Raw genomic sequence first — 25,358 nt, 5'->3', positions numbered from 1 at the left:
TTTTTCTTTTCTTTACAATTGAAGTATAGCTGATTTTCAATGTTGTGTTAGTTTCAGGTGTACAGCAAAGTGATTTAGTTATACATACACATACATCTTTTTTTTTTTTTAAAGATTTTTTTTAGCACAGGGAACTATACTCAATATTTTGTAATAAATAAGGGGAAAAATCAATTCTCACTTTGAAAGAGATTTTACATTCCACGCTTTTGCACTCAATTCTGCTCTCACTTCCCTCATTGAAGATTTCATCTTTTTCCTGAAGAAATCCACTGTTTCTCTGACTCCATCCCTTCTTTGCACCAATGTATATTACACACTGAGGTTTGAGACAGACTGAGAGATGGGAGATGAAATAAGTTCAGCTTTCAGAATCAGCCTTAACTCCTCATGGGCCTTTCTGAAGGGAGTGAGTTATGGGGATAAGTGTTATTTTTCAGCTAAATTGGAGAAGAAAAAAGCCTTACAATATCCTGAGAATCAACTAGATTTGATGGCTGTCAACAGTGAATGAGCCTGATTTTCTGAGCATATGGCACTTAGATGGTGGTTGGGAGACATTTACTGAATGAAGGTTGGAATACATGATACTGGTGCCTTAGGAACCTGGAAACTGCCTGCCCACTTTCCCTGCATCAGTTTGATTTTGGATTCTATCCTAAAATCCTTCTATCAGTAAAGAGAAAGGAGAACCTGTCTCGAATTAAGTCAGAGGATGTTTATTCTCCTTCCTGGGAGAATAAACACTGGACTGAATTTGGAGGATCTCCTGTATGTTGGAGGTGCCAGAGAACTGATGATGGAGTATGGGAATGACTTTGTCAACAAGGGGATACTTTCTTTTCTAGTCATACCTTTTGCTTCTACCCAAAGGAAGCTCTCTGAGCCTGAAAGTGTTCAAGCATTAATTAATTATGCTTAATAAATAAGTTCTAAATTTTGTCTACCTTTATGATTTTCAAATTTCCATTTGAAATGGTTATCTGAAGTAAATTTCTCTACTTCAGAATTTACTCGCTAACTTCCAAGTGAAAGTGAAGTTGCTCAGTCGTGTCTGACTCTTTGAGATCCCATAGACTGTAGCCCACCAGCTTCCTCCGTCCATGGGATTTTGCAGGCAAGAGTACTAGAGTGGGGTGCCATTGCCTTCTCCAGGAGATCTTCCTAACCCAGGGATTGAACCTGGGTCTCCTGCATTTTAGGCAGACGCTGTACTGTCTGAGCCACCAGGGAACTTCCAATTACCTGACTGTTAATGAATAGGCTTCCCACCTAGCATGTAAATATTTTCATTACAGGGCCCTACTTACAGGTCCACTTTCAGCCCTCAACTCATTTACATAAGGGACTGGCTGGAACCCACTGAGCCCTCTGCTGTTTTTGGAACATAGCCTATGTGTACCCTCTTTCTGCTTTTGCTTAGTTTTCCCCCTCTATCTGAAATGTCTTCACTTGGCTCCTCCCATCATCCTTTGAGGTTCAGATTAATTATTTCTTCCTGCAGACCTTCCCAGTCTCTGAGCCCCCCACCCCCTTTAAAACTGGATATGAGGCCTTTTTCTTCTAAATCCTAAATTACATAGGAATTCAATCAATAATTATACCAATAAGATATACTACATGGCCCTTCCAATACTTACTGTATCATTTCAGACTACAGTTCATTTTTTAAAATTTATTATCTGTGTTAATTACTTGATACTGACCATGATGTCATAATCAATTCTGCATCGCACTGGACAACAAAATGCCATATTCAATTCTTAGACATGATTCCCTGTCTCCTTTGCAGTTCCTCTTCTATAGAACTATTATTTATTGAATCATCTCAGGGTTCTATTCTGAATTCTTCTAATATCGTATGTTTATATCACCTATTTCTATGGACTTAGATAATATTTACCTATTTACAACTTCCAAATATGCATCTTCAGTTTCAGTTTTCATCTGAACTTCAAACTCATATAGCTAAGAGCCAGCTCAGACATCTAAGACTCAGCATGTACAACTGCATTCTTGAAAATCTCTAAATCTAGGAAGGGGAAGAAAAAGAGGAATCATTTTTTAAAAAAGAAAATAACCCCTATTTAAAAAGAAGACTTTTCCAATGGTCCTAGAATCCCCCACTTCTAAAAGGGCCTTGGAATCATCCAGTCCATGTCCTCATTTGCAGATGAAAACTCACATCTCCTGGTACAAAGTCCAATGTTCTTTCCACTACAACACCATGTAACCTCTTCTATGGGCCTTAGAAAGATCTTTAGTAGCCAAGATTCATTATCAGTAGCTCAACAATTAATGTAATTTCAAAGATAAAACATAAACCTGAAAATAAATCTCCCAGATTTACTCCACTGGGGCAATCTTGCAAATACCATTTAATTACCTTATCATGATACTCTCTAAGTGTTGACCTCACAGTGGGAACTAGTGCAAAGAAAGGCTTCCTTCTCCCTCAGACTCCAACAGCACATGTGCACAATGTCTCAAATGAAAAACATCCTGCAGTCAAACTTTGCTAGCAACCTTTCCTCCAAGGGGAGACGCTCATTCCTAAGAAGAAACAGGCCAACATTTTTGGTGTGTGTTTTCATTACTCTATTTTAGAGTGTGAACAACCAACTAAACTGCAAGTTTGGTTCTTACTTCGATTGAAGGTAGATCTATTGCTTCAAATAAAATACAATAAATTAGATATTTGCTTTAAAGATTTGGGTATCAACAAATAAAGCAATAGACTGGGACAGTATTTACAGTATATATGACAAAGGTGTAAAAACTTAATTACATAATGAGCTTCAAGTTAATATAAAAATGGTTAGATCCTGCAAGTGTCAATGAACAAGTTACAAAAGAAAATCGTGTAAGAACAAACATATATGCAAAACTTTTAACCCAACTGGAGGCTTTTTTTGACTTTATTTTTTAAATTAAGGATGTTTTTTATGTCTGCAGAAGATAACCTTCCTATTATACTAATGGAAAGTTCAGAGTGCTTGTGGAAAGTGAAGTCGTTCAGTAGTGTCTGACTCTTTGCAACCTCATGGACTGTAGCCTGCCAGGCTCCTCTGTCCATGGAGCTATCCAGGCAAGAATACTGGAGTGGGTAGCCTTTCCCTTCTCTAGCGGATCTTCCCGACCCAGGAATCAAACCGAGGTTTCCTACATTACAGGCAGATTCTTTACCAGCTGAGCTACCAGGGAAGTACTTAGGGAATTAGGACCAATTCCTGGTACTTTCTTGTATTAATAAATGACTGCTCAGAGTCTCCAGCTTTGGTGAGAAATTGGTATAACACCTCAAAGGGTTAGCATTAGTTGTACCTGAGATGTTATATACAAAGTCTGGCACAGAATCCACATCTTGTTAAGTGTAAGCTCATGAGAGTAGACATTTTATTCATGTCTGTACTCCCAGGGGCTAGACAGTGCCTGGCCTTTCTAGATATTTAATAATAATAGTAATAATAATTCTTGAATTATATTACATCAAAATGATTTGAATTACCACCTTACAATAAATCTTTGTTTTACAAATCCCAAATGTTTTGGTGTAAATGCTAGGATCAAAGGTCTTAAATTTTTGTGTTAACTTTACAATTCAATTTTTCAACATCTGAAAAAATTTTCTTTTTCAAAAAAAAACAAAAGAGAGTTAACCAAGGAATTGAAGTCATAATAGCCAACTAATACAACACCAGTTTTACTCCTAAATAATTAAGATTACTTGTGATAATTTGATAATTTAGCACTTCACAGAAGAAGTAAATTACCAACCTACACCTTTACATATACATATTTATTCAATTCAACAAGAGTATGCAATGCCATATTGCCACTAGTGATGATTTATTCCTAAACAATAACTCCTGAATAGAGCTCTGCTTTATGGGTCTTTGGTGAGAATTTTAAAAAATGAATTCTGCATAAGAGATGATATTAAAAAGGGAAATACCCATAATTTGATTTTCCCCCTATCTGGACATTATATTGGCTTCCTTCTATTAGTCTCAGCAATAGAATCATTTTGACATACTATTGTTATTTATTACTCATTTCCCACATATTTCCAAAAAGAAAAAAGCTTTAGTGTAGTCCATTTTAACATGCTGTTATGTTTTTAGTATTTGGTTCCCTGGAAGCAGCTGTAAAATTGAGTATATATAGCTAGCTCAGGATAACATACTGTGGAACCAATTTTCCTGTGACAAATAAATAAAAGTGTTTATTACCTGCCCACATACTTATTATGCTGAAGTCATTTCTATTAAATCAGAAATTAGGCAAAGTGAAATCTGACTCAGGAAACACCCAAGAGCAGAATTAAATGAAAATAATTGTCGTCTAATTTGTGAATATAGTATACAGCCTTAAAATATCACCTACAGATTCATAGTCTGATTGATTAGCTAAAATTTTCAAAATCATGTCTCAAGACTCCATAGATGCTTTCTAAACGGAGATTTTCTTTCTTTTTTTTTAATTCAGGATTGATTGCTTCAGAGGATCTGCCAAGCAAAGGCTTTCCTTTTAGCCTCTTAATAACTACGAAAATATTCACAGTATTCCCTGGGCTTTCACCACTTCTTACACTGTCAGGTTTTAGCATGCAGGCCTTATTCTCAACCCAATTACCTGGATATGAAGCAGGAACTTCACAGCTGTCACAAAACACCTATACCATTTTAGAAAGGCATTGCTATCAATAACCAAAAAAACTGGGGATTTTATCGCAGACAATATGTGAAATTGCACCTCACTGACAAAACCATTGCAGAACCTGGGTGATAATATTATTATAGTAATTACCATATGTCTTACATCAACTGCAAGCCTAGTTTTATTATCATTCAGGCTTCTAGAAGGAGATAGGAGGGAGCTGTCACAGTTAGACAGTTTGTCCTCTATTCAACTGCCAGCTCCCCCCCATGAAATGCAGGCTCTCTATTCTACTAAAGGAAATACAATTATAACTCTATTTGCATTGAGAACAAGAGAAGCCCTGGGTTAATTACAGGTAAGGTTCTGTTTACATTCCCTTGGGCTCACCACAGCCAGATTCCATTTCTGAGGTGAAAAAAAGCTTCTGGAGTTTGAACTATGGCCACATTTTTTTTATTCCACTCTTGAAATTTTGTGTGGCCAAAGAAAGCCTGTCACTCAAGTATCTTTCAAACGTAACCCCAGAAACCTCCATTTTCCAGAGTCTGTATGTAGTTAAAGTAGGTTCAGAATCCAAAGTCTAAACAAAAGAGAAGGAAGATAGAGTTTGAGGCCATTTCAGGCCATCCTTGTGACGATCAAGACAAGAGAGGGTAATAATATGTTTATTATTAGTGTTATATAATCAACTGATTAAAAATGTAAGACAAAGGAGGGGTACAAGGGGAGAGCCTGAATGCCAGTAATACACTAAGAGGACTATTTCCTGCCAAGAGACTGAATTTCCAACAAAGAATTTTCCTCATCTATAAGGTTTCCTGGCTTCTTTTCTGGTTTTTAGGACTCTTTTTTGGCTAAGGAAAGGATGAATTGTTTTTTTAGCTAAGGAAAGGATGTACTACCCTCAGCTGATGGCTAGGATGTGTCTCTGAGATCCTGAGTTCACAGGAGAGAATTATTTCTCCAGATTTAGATTCAGCTTTCCAAAAATATGGACACAGCAGGTCTCATGCCATTTGTGTTCTTGCCAAGGTAATCACAGACTGTTTAGCTGTCTGGTTGCAATCTAATAAACCAAGTTCTATATGGTATTCCAGATGTCTACAGCTAGCCTTTTCCCAGTCATTATCCATCGTATCTACTTTATTTTGCTCATACTTATCACTTATAATCTGATATATCTTTTAAAAACATATATTTGTTTAGATGTTTCTTTTCAGCTTCAGCCTCCATCCCTTCTCCCCATCACAAGTACCTAAGAAAGGCAGCTCTCTGAAAGCTAGGGTCCTTATTTGTAGCCTAAAACAGCACTAGACACATAGCATGTACTTAATCATTATATTAAAGGAAAGAATAAACTGCTATGATAATTTCAGAAGATCTGAATGTTGGCTTTGGCAGCAGCCATTGTCAGAGCACCATTGCTACATAGAGGCTGTAGACATGGAGGTTGCTTTCTTTACAATCCATTTTTCTAGGAGCAAAATTTTAAGATACGTTTAAGAAATGGAGTGGACAATAATTCTAGTTTTATGAACTTAGATTCTTTTGAAGAAAAAAAATTACCTCTAAAGAGTTTAATGCATGCAGTTGCCTAAAGAACCAGTCTCAGAGAAAAAAGAAGGATGACTCTGATCTCATTTTACTTATATCAGATGTAGAAAGAGGTGGGAACTGAAAACAGTTTCAGTGGCAAAGAGAAAGTAAGGTAGTAGCACCTTTTTGTAATGAGGATGGTGGGCATATGTCACCTCATGCAAGGAATACATCCTACAAATGCAATTCCTTACTTCCAACCTGAAGATCTCAATTGTGTGTGTATGTATGACCATATCAAATAAAAGCCAAAGCAAAACAAAAACTTAGTTTGTCAAGAGGCGTGAGGACATTCACAAGAGTACAAGAGGGATGGCTTTGGCAAAAGTCTTGGCAGGCAGGCTGCAAGGTGTTTCACATCTTAATAGAGACAAAAATCTTATCTTCTTCAATTCCAAGGGGGATTTCATAATGGTACTGTTACTGACCAGGTTGTTGGCCTTCCCCAATTAATAGAAATTGACCAGAGGCCAGACCAGAGATTCAGGCCAGGCTTTATTGGGGTCCCTGTTGCAGCAGAGGGAGCAAGAACAAACAATAGGCTCCTTTGCTTGCTCACTCCTGGAGGAGGGTAGTGAGCTCGTTCTTTATACGGGCTGAGGTTAGGGATGTGTGCAGGGATTGAGCAGAAGGGTGACTTAAGTGTTTTGCCCACCCCTATGGTGATGTTGAGTGCAGGGCGCATGTGCAGTATCCTGCTTTTGCTCTCAACAATCAGTTTTGCTCCCTGCTCTTCAAAAGTGGCAGTTGGGTTTGTTAGCTTTGGGGTCCAGAATTTGCCCCAACTGCCCATGCATACAGTTATTTTTAATCCCATATAGCTTCTTTGTATTTTGTTGCTGGAGGAGAGGTGTGTCCTGGTGCAAGCATTGCAGCACTGCAGCAGAGGGTCAGGTCCCCGCCTGTCTCAGTACTACATCAGCTTTGCCGAGATCCTCCCTTCCTCTTAGAAACTGAGCTGTATTCAACAACATTCTCATTTGTGTTCAGTGAACTTTCCCTTGAATCTCCTCAGCAGTTGTATCCATTTCACCACCCGGCTTAAAGACCCTATTCAACAGTAACCCACTTACTTAGCAGATAGAAAGACTTGATTTGTGTAAATTCCCTGACTTTTTACCCCTACACCTAGAATGTATTTACTTCCACATATAGCCTAACTTATTTTCCTCTAGTTTGGGAGAGAGGTGTTCTCCCCCTTCTATGGGTAATGCTTCATGCTGCCCACCCCACTCATACACTGTCACAGAATTCTGGACCTCACTTTGCCAATAATCCCCTTCCTTTCCCATACGGATAACCTTTCTTCTAGTAACTCCTCATGGACAACAAGCATAAAAGTCTCTTTCACCGTTTAAAGAAAGCTCTTTTCTTGACTTATTAATCTCCTTCACCTAAGTGAATATTTACCTTGACTTCGTCATTCCTACATTATTTCAGTTCAGTTCAGTCGTTCAGTCGTGTCCGACTCTTTGCGACCCCGTAAATCACAGCACGCCAGGCCTCCCTATCCATCACCAACTCCCGGAGTTCACTCAAACCCATGTCCACCGAGTCGGTGATGCCATCCAGCCATCTCATCCTCTGTCATCCCCTTCTCTTCCTGCCCTCAATCCCTCCCAGCATCAGAAGCTTTTCCAATAAGTCAACTCTTCGCATGAGGTGGTCAAAGTACTGGAGTTTCAGATTTAGCGTCCTACATTATTTAGTGATTTATTAAAATTCAGCTTCTGTCCTACCTCACTAAGATAAAATAAAAAAAATTCGCTTCCTAATTCCTCAATCCAATTAACTCCAGTTTCAATTCACGTTTCTTTTCTTTTTTTATTTTGAATTCTCCTTGTCTTGAAACTCTTGGCATCCTTGACATTATTTTCCCCTAAATCTCTGCTTACCTTCCTGACTTGGTTTCCCCTGTTGCTGACTCTTTTTCTTTGTGTCCCTTACATGCTGTTTCTTTCTTGGGCCTTGTACTTAGTCTTCTTTACCTTCTCAGACAACTAAGTGATTTAATTCATTTCAGTAGCTCCAATTACCATCTGAAAGTTGCTAACAATTTGAAAAAAAAATCTCTCTGGTCAATATTTCTCTTTGGAACCATAGATATATGTGTTTGATACTTTCTAAACTACAGAACTGTGTCAAAATAACTTGGAAAACTGAGTCATCATCTAGCAACTGAAAATCTATTAAATGTAAACTTTAAAAGGCTATAAAATCCATAAACATGGTAACTGATTTTATTTTTAAACATCATACACCTGATTTCCTTAGCCAGGCTTGCTACAATGGCAGGAACAGCTAAAATGGAGAAAAGAAACCTGAGTTGTAATAATTTCGATGCATATAAATCCTGCTTTACAAATAAAATATGCTTGGAAGCGAAAATTTGGATGTCAAAGTATTAGTGTGTTAGTTATCTATTGCTCGATAAAAATGTTATGACAAATTAGAGGCTTAAAATAACATATATTTATTGTCTCAGTTTATATGGGCCAGGAGTCTGAGCATGACTTTCTTGAGCCTTCTGCTTAGGTCTTACAAGGCTGAAATCCAGGTGTTGGCAGGGACTGTGGTCTCATAAGAGGCTCAACTGGGTTAGGATCCATTTATAATCTAATCTGGTTGTTGTCACCTTTAAGAGTCTCTGCCACAACCAATATATAATTTTCCTAGGGAGGTGGGGGAAAGATGAAGTAGGCATTTGGTATTAGCAGAGACAAACTATTATATATAGACAGGATAAACAGCAAGGTGTCTGTATTGCACAGGGAACTCTTGGCTTGGCCAAAACATTCATTCAAATCCTTCTATGGAAACCCGAATGAACTTTTTGGCCAACTCAATATATTCAAAATCCTGTAATAAACCATGAAAGTGAAAGTGAGATCGCTTAGTTGTGTCCAAGTCTTTGCAACCCCATGGACTGTAGCCTGTCAGGTTCCTCCATCCACGTGATTTTCTTGGCAAGAATACTGGAGTGGATTCCTTCTCCAGGGGATCTTCCCGACCCAAGGATTGAACCTGGGTCTCCCGCACTGCAGGCAGACTCTTTACCATCTGAGCCATAATGGAAAAGAATAAGAAAAAGAATGTGTATATATATATATATGTGTGTGTGTGTGTGTGTGTGTATGTGTGTGTGTAACTGAATCACTGCTGTACAGCAGAAATTAATACAACATTGTAAATCAATTATACTTCAATAAAATAAAAATTTTAAAAACCCGTAATGACTTAACACTTGTCACTTAGCAATTTGGCAAAAAATATTAATGATTTTTTTTTTTGTTGTTTTCAGCATAACTCACAGCATTTTGGAAGGGCAATTTGGCAACATATATCAAAAATTTAAATGCACATTTTTTTGAACACGGAATTCAACTTCTAGCATTTTGTCCATGGAAATACACAAATGCTTTAGGATACAGTATGAAGATATTTCCTCTCCTGATTGTGATAGGAAAAAAAAATTTAAATGTTCACAAATAAAGGATTCAAAAGACATTCTTGCTGTCTATAGAATAGACTACTATTCAACTATGAAAACATATATGACAGGTTTATTAAAACATATGTTTTCCTTTCTATACAGGTATCATAAATATCTTAATTTTGATTGACCTCAAAGTGTCTTCTTTAATCAGTTTAAAATACGTAGGAATTGACAATAGTGCTTTTTAATGGATGTTTTGTCAAGAATCCATTCTCAAACTTAGAACCTTGGATTTTCATATTTTAGATTTCTTTCTAGGAAACCACACAAAGTAACTTAGAACTGCAATCATGTAAGAGAGAACTTTGTAGATTTGCCATTTATTTCAGCACATCTCTCACAAATAGTCTGCTAGAGAGAAAGGTAATTAATTCATTTGAGCTTTACTCTTTTCCCTCCATCTGTTCTGAAGGAAGAGGAGGGTGGGGAGAAGGGAATTGAATTAGTAAACCCTCAAAAATGTTCATTATATCAGTCTAGAATTGCTACTAGAAATTAACTTTATAGTAATAGAAATTGCTACTGGAAATTGCCCCTAGAAAAATACAGCTTATTCACAAAACTGCTATTAAAAAATGACGTTTCTCCTTTGATAATTCTACCCACTGGGGTGAAAACACTAGTGACCTATACATTCATTTACTTAACAAACGCTTAGAAAGTGTATTCTACTTGCCAGGCACTGTTCTAAAAGATTTATGCTTCTATCCTCATAACAATAGTGTAAGTTAGCTACTACTGCTACCTTGATGTTACAAGAAGATAAGGCAAAAGAAACACAGATCAAGGAAGTCACCCAGGGCCACAAAGCCAGTAGGGTACCACACCAGGATCCGAAGTGAAGTTTGCTGCCTCTAGTCTATGCTATACTACTCTCTATACTCACAGTATTCAATAGCAATATAATGTAAGCCACAAATGCAAACTATATCTGTAATTTTAAATTAAAGAGTAGTCACAATTTTTTTAAAAGAACTAGGTGAAATTGATTTTAGAAACATTTTATTAAACTTAAAATATAAAAACTATTATTTCAACACACAATAAACAATATGCAAATTATTATTGAGATATTTTGCACCTTTTTTCCATACTAGATCTTGAAAATCTAGTGCGCCTCAATTCAGGCTAGCACATCCCAAGTATTAGCAGCTACACATGGCAAGAAGGCAATGGCAACCCCCTCCAGTACTCTTGCCTGGAAAATCCCATGGACAGAGGAGCCTGGTAGGCTGCAGTCCATGGGGTCATGAAGAGTCAGACACGACTGAGCGACTTCATTTTCACTTTTCACTTTTCACTTTCATGCGTTGGAGAAGGAAATGGAAACCCACTCCAGTGTTCTTGCCTAGAGAATCCCAGGGATTGTGGAGCCTGGTGGGCTGCCGTCTCTGGGGTCGCACAGAGTTGGACACGACTGAAGTGACTTAGCAGCAGCAGCAGCAGCATGGCAAAGTGGCACAGTCCTGGACTTCACAGCTCTTCATCATGTTTCTCTTCTATACCATGTTGCCACTGGCAAAGCTCCAAATGCAGTCAAAATTTTTTTTTTAATATAAAGAGATACTTGATTTGTTTTCTCCAATCTAAAACTTAAAAGCATGTGAATTGGGCAAATAAGACTATTAAATTTTTTCATTAGATTTTTAAGTCCCTGAAAACAAGGGTTATTTCCATTATTTTCATCATATTTCTCTGTGCCAAGAGCAATGTTTGAAGCAAGTATTCAACAAATAATTTTGAAAGGAAGAAAAAAAGCTTTGAAGGAAGATGGATTAACATTTTAATAATCAGTTGCACCTTAATATGTTAAGATGACAAGACTGGATTCACTCAGTTGAACTAATCTAAAGTCACCTTGTGCTAGAATCCATGATAGACACCAAGCCCTGAGAATGTAAGGGGACAGACCCAAGTTCTGTTAAGATGCACACAAGAGAGACAGATACTTTAACAACATAGTGTGGGTATGGGCAGGGAACAAAATCTGAACAGACTCGGGAGTGATTAATTGATCTGGGCAAAGAGTGAAAGTGAAAGTCGCTCGGTCAGGCTGACTTTTTGCAACCCTGTGGACTATACAGTCCATGGAATTCTCCAGACCAGAATACTGGAATGGGTAGCCTATCCCTTCTCCAAGGGATCTTCCCAACCCAGGGATTGAACCCAGGTCTCCTGTGTTGCAGGAGGACTCTTTACCAACTGTGCCACAAAGGAAGCTGGGATAAAGAAGTAGGGATGACAAGAGGCTACATCCTGAAGAGCAAAGATGAAAAATTCTGAAGGTAGGTAAGAGTAGATAAACATGAAAAATTGCAAAGCAGACAAGCAACAATGAACAAAGCAGAGTAGACAAGCCAATTTCCAAACTAAGTAACCTTTTCACTTACAGCTATTCAATAATGCACCTGATCCTTACTAGGTGGGGTAGACTCATCCATCTGATTTAGGTGAAAAGGCATGGGAACCACCAGCGAAACCCTCAGTGGTTCAAAACAGCTCTAAAACTTTGACGTGGCAATGGAACCAGTGTGCTTCATTTATTGCTATGAAACTGGAAAAAACAACCCTACTGAATTACAGTGTATTATGGATTTGAGGTGACACAATTGATATGCACAAATAATCACAAACATTTCCTTTTATTAAAAGTCACACTTTCACAGCATAATTTTGGTGCAGCACACTATAATGAATATTGCTATAATAAATCACATCACGTTAAAACTCAATGAAGGATGAAAATATAATATTCAAAACAATTCAGATTAGGATAAAACTGTCGACCTTTATGTTCTGTTCCCTGGTCTTAGGAAAAAAAAAAAAAGATACAACTGAATTGACAGCAAAATGTGAAGCTATATGTCATCCTTGTTGGTGCTAGAAGTCCCACAATATAAATTGCTGAATAACAGCAAAGTAAAAAGGCGTCTATCTGGGGACTTCTCATAACTGTGTGTTTGCTCCCAGATTATATCCATCAAGCTTCCTTTTCCTCCAATAAATCACTCATCAAAAGGATCACCACTTTCTACTCTGAACCTCAAACTAAGCCCTACAACATATGGTTAATCTCCTGGAGAGCAGCATTAATACTGGCATACACAATTATACGGGAATCACAAATAAATGACTTTAACAGATTTATGAACAACTTTATGGGTAAACTCATCAATCAAATTTAAATGCTTGAATAATGCAATAATGTTTCCTATTAGACAGACCTAAAGAGAATGGATACATTTTACTGTTGCCAAGAGTAAGAAAATGCAGTGGATCATGAGGGACTCTACAGTTCAGGGAAAAAAAAGTTTATGTCCCATTAAAACAAATGGGACAGGTGCAAAGAAAAAACTTGAAGGTTCAGTTAAAATCATGTCTACTGCATCATGCAAATTTAATGTACTATTGTCCTCTATAAACTTTTCCACCAAGGTTATTTTTTCTTAACATGCATCTCAATTTCTGTGAAAGTGTCACGATTGGGCTTTTACTAGTTAAACCCTTCACCCTTTTCCAGTAGTGAAAAAGGAAAAAATAGTCTCATTTCATTTCCAGTCTCTCCTGTTGCTAAAATTTTGAAGATCATAGCTATTTTATTTTTTTTCCATCTGCTTATCACCTCACTACTCTTGAATACAGCACTATTTATAGTGATGAGAACCTGGAACAATATAAATACTATGGACAGTAAGGAAACAGGCAAACAATGGTTACATTACTAAAATGTACCATTTTTATACATTCATTAAAATATTTTACTAGAAATATTAATAATAAGGGAAGGTAAAAACAGTATAATTCTAAATGACAAAAGTCAGATATAAAATTATGCATTAGTTGTTATTTGAAGATATTAACATTTATACATTAATACATCGTAAGTCAAAGGACAAATGACAAATTGGGAAAATATTGCAATATGCTATAGACAAGAAATATTTATTCACAACTTAAAATACATTTTTACAGAGCAATTTTAAAAAGACAAAAATCCCAATTGGAAGATGGGTAATTCACAAAATAAATTAAATGGTCAATAAATGTATGGAAAGATGTTTGCACAATTAAAGAAAAACTATTAGTAAAAGTGACTAATGAATGGGATAAATCTCATTTTCGCCTAGTAAATTAGGAAGATATTGGTAATAATGAGAGAGTGCAGAATCCACTGTTCTTATACATTACAGTGAAAGCATGCATCCTCACAACCTTTTTTTTTTTTTTTTGGTAATCCTGAAAAGTATATCAAATTTGATCCAGTTATGGTGGCATTAGTGGTAAAGAATCTGCCTGCAATGCAGGAGGCCTGGGTTTGATCCCTGGGTCGAGAATGGCAACCCACTTCAGTATTCTTGCCTGGAAAACTCCATGGACAGAGAAGCCTGGCGGGCTACAGTCCGAGGGGATTCAGAGAGTCAGACACAACTGAGCGACTTAGCAGCAGCAGCAGCATTCCTTTTCCAGAAGTTTATCTTAAAGAGCTATTAAGTACAAGTATACATGTACACCGGAGAAGGCAATGGCACCCCACTCCAGTACTCTTGCCTGGAGAATCCCAGGGACGGCGGAGCCTGGTGGGCTGCAGTCTATGGGGTTGCACAGAGTCGGACACGACTGAAGTGACTTAGCAGTATACATGTACACAGAGCCTCACTGAAGCATTACTTCAGATAATAGAAATCTAGAAACAGCCTACATACTCATAAATAAGGGACTGGCTGCATAATTTCCAAAACAACCGTTCATTCATTTAAAATAATTATCTGCATGCCTTAAAAAGAATGTTTTTCTGTTTTCTGATATGGAAAGATCTCCCTGAATATTGACTGGATAAAAAAAAGGCCAGATGCAGGGCACGATATAGAGAATGACACCTTACCTAAATTACAGTTATAATTGTATATATAAGTGTATGACTAGATATTCATTGATATATTAATAGCAGTCACCTCTGGACGATGGAATACTTATACTTTTTTTCTATAATGCTTGAATTTTCTCAATATCCATGCAACCAATTTTAGAAAACATTTATGTGCAAAGATCAAAGTGATTATCATGTAATAGCAGGATTATTAATTGGTTTTTTCTTTCTTTTAGAGTTTTTAATAATTTCTAAGTTTTCTACTATGATTTTGCTTCATCTTCACAAGGAAAACAATAAAATAAGTAACAAGAAAGAAAGAGCTCTGGAATCACGTGCTGATGCTCACTGCCCTGATCCAATCAGGCTGATGTTTCTACTCAGTTTTCCCACAGATGTGTCAGTGGAGTGGGGTTCATGGTGCTGCAGAGTTCTGCTGACACTGTGGATTTCAGCATCCAGAGAGCCTGGGAAAGCTGCTCCTGGGTTTAAGTCCTGGTTTCAGTGTTGCTGGCTTATGAATTAAAATGTGTCAGTCTAGGTCCCAGTTATCTCTTCTAGACAGTCTGTCACTAGTTATCTTTTTAAACATTGTCTTTCTAAGGTTAGCAAAAGCAATCCATGCAGAGTTTCTGAAATGGCAATTTGTATCTCCCCCAGTTTCTAGGAATAGAAGGAATACTTAACATTTATTAGTGTAACTTCTGAAAGATACTAGAATATAGGTTTTCACTTCTATATTTGTTTTCAAAACATATAGCTAATGATGAAATGTATCATGTAGCACACAGACTCTTCATTGCTTTTCTTCTTTTGGTATCAAATATTTGACTCTGATGACCCCCTAATGATGGAGGCTTTAAAACTCCTGAATGTGTTTCCGTGAGCAGCTCTGTCATTTCAAATTTCAAAGAAAGGACAGACTGCTCTTATTATGAGTTAATTTGGGTACAATATTGACTGAAGGCAGAAAAATAGACTCTGCTCTGTTAACCCCTATGATCTTCACATATAAGTTATTCTGATAACAAAGATAAATGTTTCTTCAGCTTTGAGTTAACAAAGTCAAATAGATTGATGGAATATTTGAATAAACCAGGCCATCCATAATTACTTACCTTTTTTAGTTTCAAAAAAGGTTTTTAAAAGTCTAGTTACTGCTCATGGTTTTGCACTGGTCAGGAATATTTGGACCCAAAGACTTTGTTGTTTAGTCACTAAGTCATGTCTGATTCTTTTGTGACTCCATGGAGTATAGCCTGCCAGGCTCCTTTGTCCATGAGATTTCCCAGGCAAGAACACTGGAGTGTTTGCCATTTCCTTCTCCAGGGGATCTTCCCGATCCAGGGATTGTACCTGCATCTCCTGCATTGCAGGCAGGTTCTTTACCACTGAACCACTTGGGAAACCACCCCTAGCCACACACACACACACACACACACACACACACACACACACACACACACAAAGACTACATAGCTCTTAATCCTTCAAGGTCTCTTGGAACCTCTTGGTCCCCTTAGTTGAAATTGCTGTTCGTCTGAAATGCTGGATGTTTAATCTTATAGGTCTGTTGATAATCCTGTTCAGGGGTGGAGTAGAGAGGAACTTTCGGCAGGTAGGAAGCAGTATATAAGGAAGCTAAAGAAACATGTTTGAACTAGTCCATCAGTAAAGCTGACATTGCAGAGAAAAGACATGCAAAAGTTCTGGTTATAAACATTTTAGGAAAATGACAGTGTATTAGATACTTAGTATCCTCCATTTGGGCTTCCCAGGTGGTGCTAGCAGTAAAGAATCCACCTGTCAATGCAGGAGACGTAAGAGACACGGGATCAATCCCTGGGTGAGGAAGATCCCCTGGAGAAGGAATGGCAACCCACTCCAGTATTCTTGCCTGGAGAATCCCATGGACAGAGGACCCTGTTGGACTACAGCCCATGGGGTCACAAAGAGTCGAACATGATTGAGTGACTTAGCACACAAGCATCCTCCATTTAGTCCAATAAACTGGTAGATACAATGTTTGCTCTCAATAATACACATTTGACCACACAACAGATATTTGTGTGTTCCTATGTCAAAGTAACTGTGGTTGGTATATCAAGATGCATGAAATGGACCTGCCATCAGGAAACGTGATTTGGATGAATCTTCCCATTACTTTGCCAACAAAGGTTCGTCTAGTCAAGGCTATGGTTTTTCCTGTGGTCATGTATGGATATGAGAGTTGGACTGTGAAGAAGGCTGAGCACGGAAGAATTGATGCTTTTGAACTGTGGTGTTGGAGAAGACTCTTGAGAGTCCCTTGGACTGCAAGGAGATCCAACCAGTCCATTCTGAAGGAGATCAGCCCTGGGATTTCTTTGGAAGGAATGATGCTGAAGCTGAAACTCCGGTACTTTGGCCACCTCATGCGAAGAGTTGACTCATTGGAAAAGACTCTGATGCTGGGAGGGATTGGGTGCAAGAGGAGAAGGGGACGACAGAGGATGAGATAGCTGGATGGCATCACTGACTTGATGAACATGAGTCTCAGTGAACTCTGGGAGTTGGTGATGAACAGGGAAGCCTGGAGTGCTGCGATTCATGGGGTCTCGAAGAGTTGGACACGACTGAGCGACTGATCTGATCTGATCCCAAAGGGAAAAATTATCTCTAGATACTTAGGTAGTGGAGCACCCCTTCAATGTTCTACTTTTCACCTTTCACAGTTGGCACTGGAGTGAAAGGGCTTAGTGGAGTGCAAAAGCTATGCCACCAAACAGACTCTGGTTTGTGGGCTTTGAAGATATAAATAATATTTCTTTTATCTAGAAGAAAAAGTCTTTAATTCAGGCTTCAACTCATCCACACTTATATATTTAGAAACACATACAATACTAATCTACACTAATATACTCATGTACATGTGTGAGCATATGCATGTGCACACACACACACACACACACACACACACACATTAAGATAGCTCAGCAGAAATCTGTCTGTCCCACTTCTAGGTATCACAGTAGTGCTGGTTTTTCCCTACCCGACTTTAATGCTCGTTTTAGTACCATCATGCTGTGTTTATTTGACCATGTGTTCAATAGGACTTTCATTTGAGGCATTAGCAAAAGCCCAGGAGTACAGCAAGCAGTTTCTTTTCATTGGAATAGCACATTAATTTTTGAAGTGTTGAGCTGATACATTATAGTTCATATGTATATCTGCATGGGATTTCCTAGATGTGGCAGGGGGCGGCCATAACTTGGGATCATGCTATTCCAAATACACTTAGTTATGTCAGTTGTTCTGCTTCAAAACTGTGAAATCTAACCTCAGAAGAGCTAATGATGGAGCTTGGTAAACCTTTTATTCATCTCTAGTTGACAACAAAGCTTTCCACACAAGCTGTCCTGTGACTGCAAGTTTCCAATTTCTGTTCCTGACCTGAACTCATTCTTTCTTTTTCCATTTGGCAATATTATTTAATTATTTAAAATCAACTTTCTGTTTTGAAATATCTATAGATGCATGTGTGGCTATATGAAATAATGGCGATTTTATGTGTCTTTTGTGCAGCATCTTTGAAATGGTTAACATCTTGCAAAATTAAAATGCAGTGTCACATCCAGGGTATTAGTGATGCTGTCAATGTTTAAAACATTCTCATTACCACAAGGATCCCTCATGTTGCTCTTTTAGAACCACAATGACCTCCCTTCCCTCCTCTCTCAGTTATTCTCCCTAACCTCCTGGAAGCCACTAATCTATTCTCCATTTCTTTAATTTTGTGATTTTAAAAATATTACATAAATGGAATCCTCCAGTAGATAACTTTTTCTTTTCTTTTTTTTGATAACTTTTTAAGGCTAACTTTTCTCACTCAGCATAATTCCCTGCAGATTCATACAAATTGTCATTTTAGTTATTTGTTCCCTATATTATTAATACTGTGTAGTATCCATGAAATGGATACACTAAAAGTTGTTTATTTGTTGATCTAGTCACTCACTGAAGGACATCTGGCTTGTTTCCAATTTTTGGTTATTATGAAGAACATTTTTGTACAGATTGCTGTGTGAACATAAGTTTTAATTTCTTGGAGATAAATTACCAGACTGTTATTGCTAGACAATACAAGCAGTTTTATGACAAACTACTAAACTTTGTTATATCAAGCACAGTAAAGTGGCTATATCATTTTACATTTCTATGAGTACTGTGTGAGCAATTTAGTTACTGGCAAAGATTAGGTGCTGTCACTAATTTTTATTGAGGTATTATGGCAGGTAGGCAATGACATCTCATTGTGGTTTTCATTTGCATTTAATTGATGATGAATAATGTTGAACATCTTTTCATGTGCTTATTTGCAATATATATATATGTAAATACATATATATATATTCTATAGTTTTCTTTTTTAATGCTTAATTTTGACAGCTCTTTGTGTATTCTAAATACTAATCCTTTGTTGGATCTGTGGCTTGCAAATATTTTCTCCCAAATTGTATCTTAACTTTTCTTTCTCTTAACAAAGTCTTTGTTAAGCAAAAGTTTTACATTTTGATGAGGTCCAGTTTATCAATTTTTCCTTTTATGGATCATGCTTTTGGTGTCAAGACAAAAAAGTTGGACTAGCCTTAGATCCTGAACACTTTCTCCCAATGTTCTTTTCTAGAAGTTTTATATTTTACTTTAAATCCATCATTCATTTTGGGTTATTGATTCATAAGGTGTGAAGTTTAAGAAAGGTTCACCATTTTGTTTATGGATGCCCAATTACTCCAGCACAATTTGTTGAAAAAGCTATCTGTTCTTCACTGAATAACTATTGCACCTTTGTTGAAAATCAGCTGCACATATTTGTATAGGTCTATTGATGGGTTCCAAATAGGAAAAGGAGTACGTCAAGGGTGTATATTGTCACCCTGCCTATTTAACTTCTATGCAGAGTACATCATGAGAAAAGCTGGAAGAAGCACAAGCTGGAATCAAGATTGCCGGGAGAAATAACAATAACCTCAGATATGCAGATGACACCACCCTTATGGCAGAAAGTGTAGAGGAACTAAAAAGCCTCTTGATGAAAGTGAAAGAGGAGAGTGAAAAAGTTGGCTTAAAACTCAACATTCAGAAAACGAAGATCATGGCATCTGGTCCCATCACTTCATGGGAAATAGATGGGGAAACAGTAGAAACAGTGTCAGACTTGATTTTTGGGGGCTCCAAAATCACTGCAGATGGTGACTGCAGCCATGAAGTTAAAAGACGCTTACTCCTTGGAAGGAAAGTTATGACCAACCTAGATAGCATATTCAAAAGCAGGCATTACTTTGCCAACAAAGGTCGGTCTAGTCAAGGCTGTGGTTTTTCCAGTGGTCATGTATGGATGTGAGAGTTGGACTGTGAAGAAAGCTGAGCACCAAAGAATTGATGCTTTTGAACTGTGGTGTTGGAGAAGACTCCTGAGAGTCCCTTGGACTGCAAGGAGATCCATTCAGTCCATCCTAAAAGAGATCAGTCCTGGGTGTTCATTGGAAGGACTGATGCTAAAGCTGAAACTCCAGTACTTTGGCTACCTCATGTGAAGAGTTGACTCACTGGAAAAGACTCTGATTCTGGGAGGGATTGGGGGCAGGAGGAGAAGGGGACAACAGAGGATGAGATGGCTGGATGGCATCACTGACTCGATGGACATGAGTTTGGGTAAACTCCAGGAGTTGGTGATGGACAGGGAGGCCTGGAGTGCTGCAATTCATGGGGTCACAAAGAGTCAGACATGACTGAGTGAACTGAACCGATTGATGGATTCTCTATTCTGTTTCAGTGATTTATGTGCCTATCCTTCTTGCAACACCACACTATTTTGATAACTGTAGCTATATAGTAGGCTTCATTATTAGGTAGAGTTACTGCTCTCATTTTATTTCTTTTTTTCAAGGTTGTTTGAGCTATTCTAAGGTTTGTGTTTTTCCAAATAAATTTATTTAAAACAGTTTTTTTCATGTGGATCATTTTTAAAGTCTTTATTGAATTTGGTACAATATTTTGGCCTTTTGGCCATGAGCCATGTGGGATCTTAGTTCCCTAACTAGGAACTGAACTCACACACCCTGCATTGGAAGTCTTACCCACTAGACTGCTAGAGAAGTCCCTCCATATAAATTCTAGAGTAAGCTTGTCTATAGCTATAAACAACCTTGTTTGGATTTTGGCAGGAAGAGCAAAATCTCAACTATGGTGAGTCTTTCAATCCATGAACAGAGTGTCTTTCCATTAATTTAAGTCTTTGTTTCTTTCATCAGTATTCTGTGATTGTCAAAATACGGATTCTGTGCATGTTTTGTTAAGTCTATACTAAGTACTTCATTTACTTTGAAAGTGACTGTAAATCATTTCAAGTTTTTAATTTCAGTTTCCACATATTCATTGTGAGTATACTGAAATCCACTGGGTTTCTGCATGCTGATCATTTATTCTGTGGCCATGCTGAACTCATTAGCTCTAGCAGGTTTCTCTTCTTTTTCTTTTTTCTTTTTTCAGATTCATTGGCACTTTCTAGGCAGAAAATCATGTCATCTGCAAACAGATGTCTTTCCAATATAAAAGAATTTTAAATTTCTTCTCTTGTATTAATCTGGTGGCTAGAACTTCCAATAATGTGCTTACTAAGAGTGGTTCTATACGTCCCTTCCTTCTTCCCCATCACAGAGTGGAAGCATTATTGTTCACTGCTAAGTACAGTGTTAGCCATATGTTTTCTTTTGTTGCTGTTGTTCAGTCATTAAGTCAGGTCAAACTCTTTGCGACCCCATATATTGGAGCATGCCTGGCTTCTCTGTCTTTCATTATCTCCCAGAGTTTTCTCAGACTCATGTCCATCTAATGTCCAGACTCAGTGATGCCATCCAATCATCTCATCCTCTGTTGTCCCCTTCTCCTTTTGCCCTCAATCTTTCCCAGCATCAGGGTCTTTTCCAATGAGTAGGCTCTTCGCTTCAGATGGTCAAAGTATTGGAGCTTCGCTTCAGCCATCAGTCCTTCCAATGAATATCTAGAACTGATTTCCTTTAGGATTGACTGATTTCATCTCCTTGTTGTCCAAGGGACCTTCAACAGTCTTCTCCAGCACCACAGTTTGAAAGCATCAATTCTTAGGCACTCAACCTTCTTAATGGTCCAACTCTCACATCTGTACATGTTTTTGTAGATATTTTTAATAAATTGACCTTAATAAGTTCACCTCTATTCTCAACTTGATGAGTCTTGATCTAAATGGGTATAAGATTTTGTCAAATGCTTTTCTGTATCAATTGATATGATTCACTGTTTTTCTCCTTTAGCCTTTAAATTGATTTTCAAGTGATGAATTAGTTTTGCATACTTGGAGATTTCTTTTTCTGAAATTATAAATTACAAATCTAATTTCATCAATGGTTTTACAACTATTCAGATCGAGGTGCGGTTATTTGTGATTTTCATGGGATTGTTCTATTTCTTCTAAGTTGTCAAATCCATCAATGTCAGATTACTCATACTATTCCATTGTCATTTTAATGGGTGAAGATTTGTAGCAATACCCTTATTTTATTCCTGATACTGGTGATTTTTGTCTCCTCCCTTTATAACTCTTTCAGTCTTGCTAGAAGTTTATCAATTTTATTGATTTTTTTTTGAAGAATTAGCTTTTTGTTTCATTGATTTTCTTGTTTCATTGTTTACTTGTTTTCAGTTTCTCACTCTTATGTTGAAGATCATGTCTCCAGGACAGCAAGAGCTCTTTTTCTCTCTATTTTCTTTCTAGTTCTTGATATCCCAGCCCATCTTTTTTTCATTCCTTTTGTGTTAAAGGAAGGCTCCTTCCTCCTTTCACAGGCTAAGCACCCTCTCCCCAGTTTTGCCTCCATTTTCTTCTCTGGGGTCATACCACATTCAGTATCTGTGCTTTCTCTTTCATCTTCAAGCTTCTAAGCCCATAAGTTTGTTCTCGCCTCTATTCCACAGTAAATAAAGTCCCTCAGGCACAATTCCTAATAAACTATTGCTTTCCTCACTATTAACACTTCTCAAGCAGGTAGTCTACATTTCTGCCTCTAGCACTTCATTTCTCACGCATCCTGCCCCCCGCCCCTCTTGTGAGTTCCCTCTAACCATGTCTCAGTTTGCTTCTGATTCTGCTTGTTGGTTTCCACTTCTGACACTAGCCTCTTACCAAAAGACAGTTTCTACTGCCTACCCAAGTCTGGGTTTGTATTCTTCTTTTCACCTTGTGTCTTCTGTTTTGTTGTAGATTCTGCTTGCTCTCTGCCTGTTATCTCTGTGTCTGTGAACTTCGGCATCAAACATTACCTGTGTTTCTGGCACAGTCTTCAAGAGAATATTGAATTGGTTGGCCAGTCAGTCTTTAGTAAAAATTGCTTGATTGGCCACATTCATTTTGTAAGGTTAGCCCATAGGCTGACTCTGGGCTGACCACTGTTCCCTGATCCAGTCATCTGTGGCCAGCACAGCAAGATAAAATGGTTACAAAGCTTGGTGACTATATATAAGAAACTCATCAGAAGGGAGCTCTGGATAGAGGGTCTATGAAGCACTGAGAATAAATCACAATGTAAAGTTCCAAATTGGGTATACTTACAGTGTTAGTTTGAAGTTTTGGCCATTTTTGGTAAAGAAGATAAGTAGACTATTCTATGATAGCCATTGTATCTGACCTAATATATATAGTTAAAAAGTTTAAATATCACTACTTTTTGTTTCAATTTCTTCAGCTTCTGTGTCATATGAGTCTGAAATTCACCAAAGGTTATCAGTCATATGGCTGTTTTCCTTTAAGATGTCGAAGAATAATAGATTGATTCATGTAAAGTCATTGAATTTACAGTCACTGAGATTTTTAAATTTCTACTTTTTGTTATTTCTTTGTAGAAGGCAAGATTTAAAAAATTCAGCCATACTTCAAAAGGCCAGATATATAGAGCTGACTCAAGAAGCTATTCTAAGATACTTGACTATCCCTTCCTGGACATGACATACATACACTTTCTTTTTTTTCTTAATTTACATGTGAAATATAGTCATCACCAGAAAGATGAATACAGTATGTCAAAACGTGATACAGGATATTATTTCTCACTGCCTTATTTTCCCACAAATATTTCCATCTTAAAGCTGTAGCACAACTTTCCACCTTATTTAATGCTGTATTTATGGTGTTTTCTCTGATTTTTATTGGCAGTCCTTAGTGAAACTGGTTATAGCTCTTTTCTGTTATCTCTTGCACAATGCTAAAAAAAATTCCTTCTTTAACGCTACAATTCTCATCCTCACTCTAACTTCAACTCTCTAATTACAAAGATATTTTAAGGCAAAGGTACTCTGAGTTTACTAAGATTATAATGGAGAAAGGTCAGAAGTTTATTTTTTAAGTAACTAAGTGCCCTTAGCTTAATCTCTGGGAATTTAGTTTGGTTCACCCCATGCTTATTGAGCACTGTCAGGCATTGAGGATGTCAAGATGAATTAATACAGGTTCTAAAATCAAAGACCTTACAGCTTAGCAGATGAGACAGTTGGTTCATCCATGTCCAGTGTGACCACTGGTAAATTTCTTCTGGACAAAAAAGGAAAGTCACCTTGTCCTTTAGAGGGAGATGCTATTAGAGAAAACTTTTCAGATAAGAAGATGGTTGAGCCATGCCTTAAAAAATGAATAGAAATTCATTAAGGGAATAAGGCAGGGATTTGTGAGATTGGGCAGAGAGGCAATCTAGGAGTGGGATTAAATAGTGTCAATAATTAGTGCCTGTGAAAAAACTACACTGTTTAGTGCTAGAAAATACACAACTGGATGAGCGTGCAGGAACCAAGAGGCAAGCAGGAGGGAAGGGTGTGTGGGGGGGCGGTGCCGGTCCATACCCTGTAGGAGCTTTCATTCCATCCTCGGGCTACCCAGGCAGCTTGGATGATGATTAAACTGGGCCATGCTCACATTTTTTCTTCAGAGGGACCACTCAGTCAGCTGCATGGAAGATGAATTTGAAGGGGTAAACCCAGAGGCAGGCAAACCAGCTCAGAAAGAAAAAATTAAACTGCCAACATTCATAGGTGGCACTAGTGGTAAAGCAACTGCCTGCCAGTGGCAGAGGCTTAAGAGACAAGGATTCAACTCCAGGGTTGGGAAGACGACCTGGAGTTAACCCACTCCAGTATTTTTGTTTGGGGAATCCCATGGACAGAGAATCCTGATGGGCTATGGCCCATAGGGTCACAAAGAGTTGGAGACAACTGAAGCAACTTAGCACCCATGCTTGAAACCTACACACACACACACACACACACAATTGAAGAGAAAGGCAATGGTCTGAGAACCAAGGCATTGGTTAAAAGGGTAGAGAGGTGGTTACCTGAGGAATTTGAAAGGTAGGATATAAAGGCTTCCCTACAATATCCTAATGACATTCTAGTAATCCTAAGCTATGAAAACAAAGACATGGAGAAGAAAACAAGAAGTGGGCAGAACAGAATCTTTACGATTCTTCAGTTACAGAGGCCACTTCATGGCAGTGAATCTCGTTTAAATCTGTGTGTTCATATGTGTGTAATAGATGTAGTCCATTCAACAGAATGATTTGTGCTGCTGCCAGCAAAAGAGAGTGTTCAGTAGGGTCCAAAGTATCAATACTTCAAACACTAAAGCAGTGAGAAAGAGGAGTGTCCAGAGCTTGGTGTGGGGCCTCGTTCTTCTGA

At 37.8% G+C, this 25,358-nt stretch overlaps 1 protein-coding gene across 1 annotated transcript in view; it reads right to left on the bottom strand.

Moving 5' to 3' along the window:
- ST6GALNAC5 (ST6 N-acetylgalactosaminide alpha-2,6-sialyltransferase 5) overlaps positions 1–25,358 on the bottom strand; it is a 212,723-nt gene that overhangs the window by 142,302 nt on the left and 45,063 nt on the right. The gene's annotated exons all lie outside the window — the stretch shown is intronic.

Source organism: Bos grunniens, chromosome 3 (assembly GCF_055505025.1).
Source record: "Bos grunniens cultivar Pamir isolate PY7600 chromosome 3, Bosgru_T2T1.0, whole genome shotgun sequence".
Classification (NCBI taxonomy): domain Eukaryota; kingdom Metazoa; phylum Chordata; class Mammalia; order Artiodactyla; family Bovidae; genus Bos; species Bos grunniens.
Note: the sequence above shows the minus strand (reverse complement) of the source record. Positions and strands in the feature narration are given on the sequence as shown.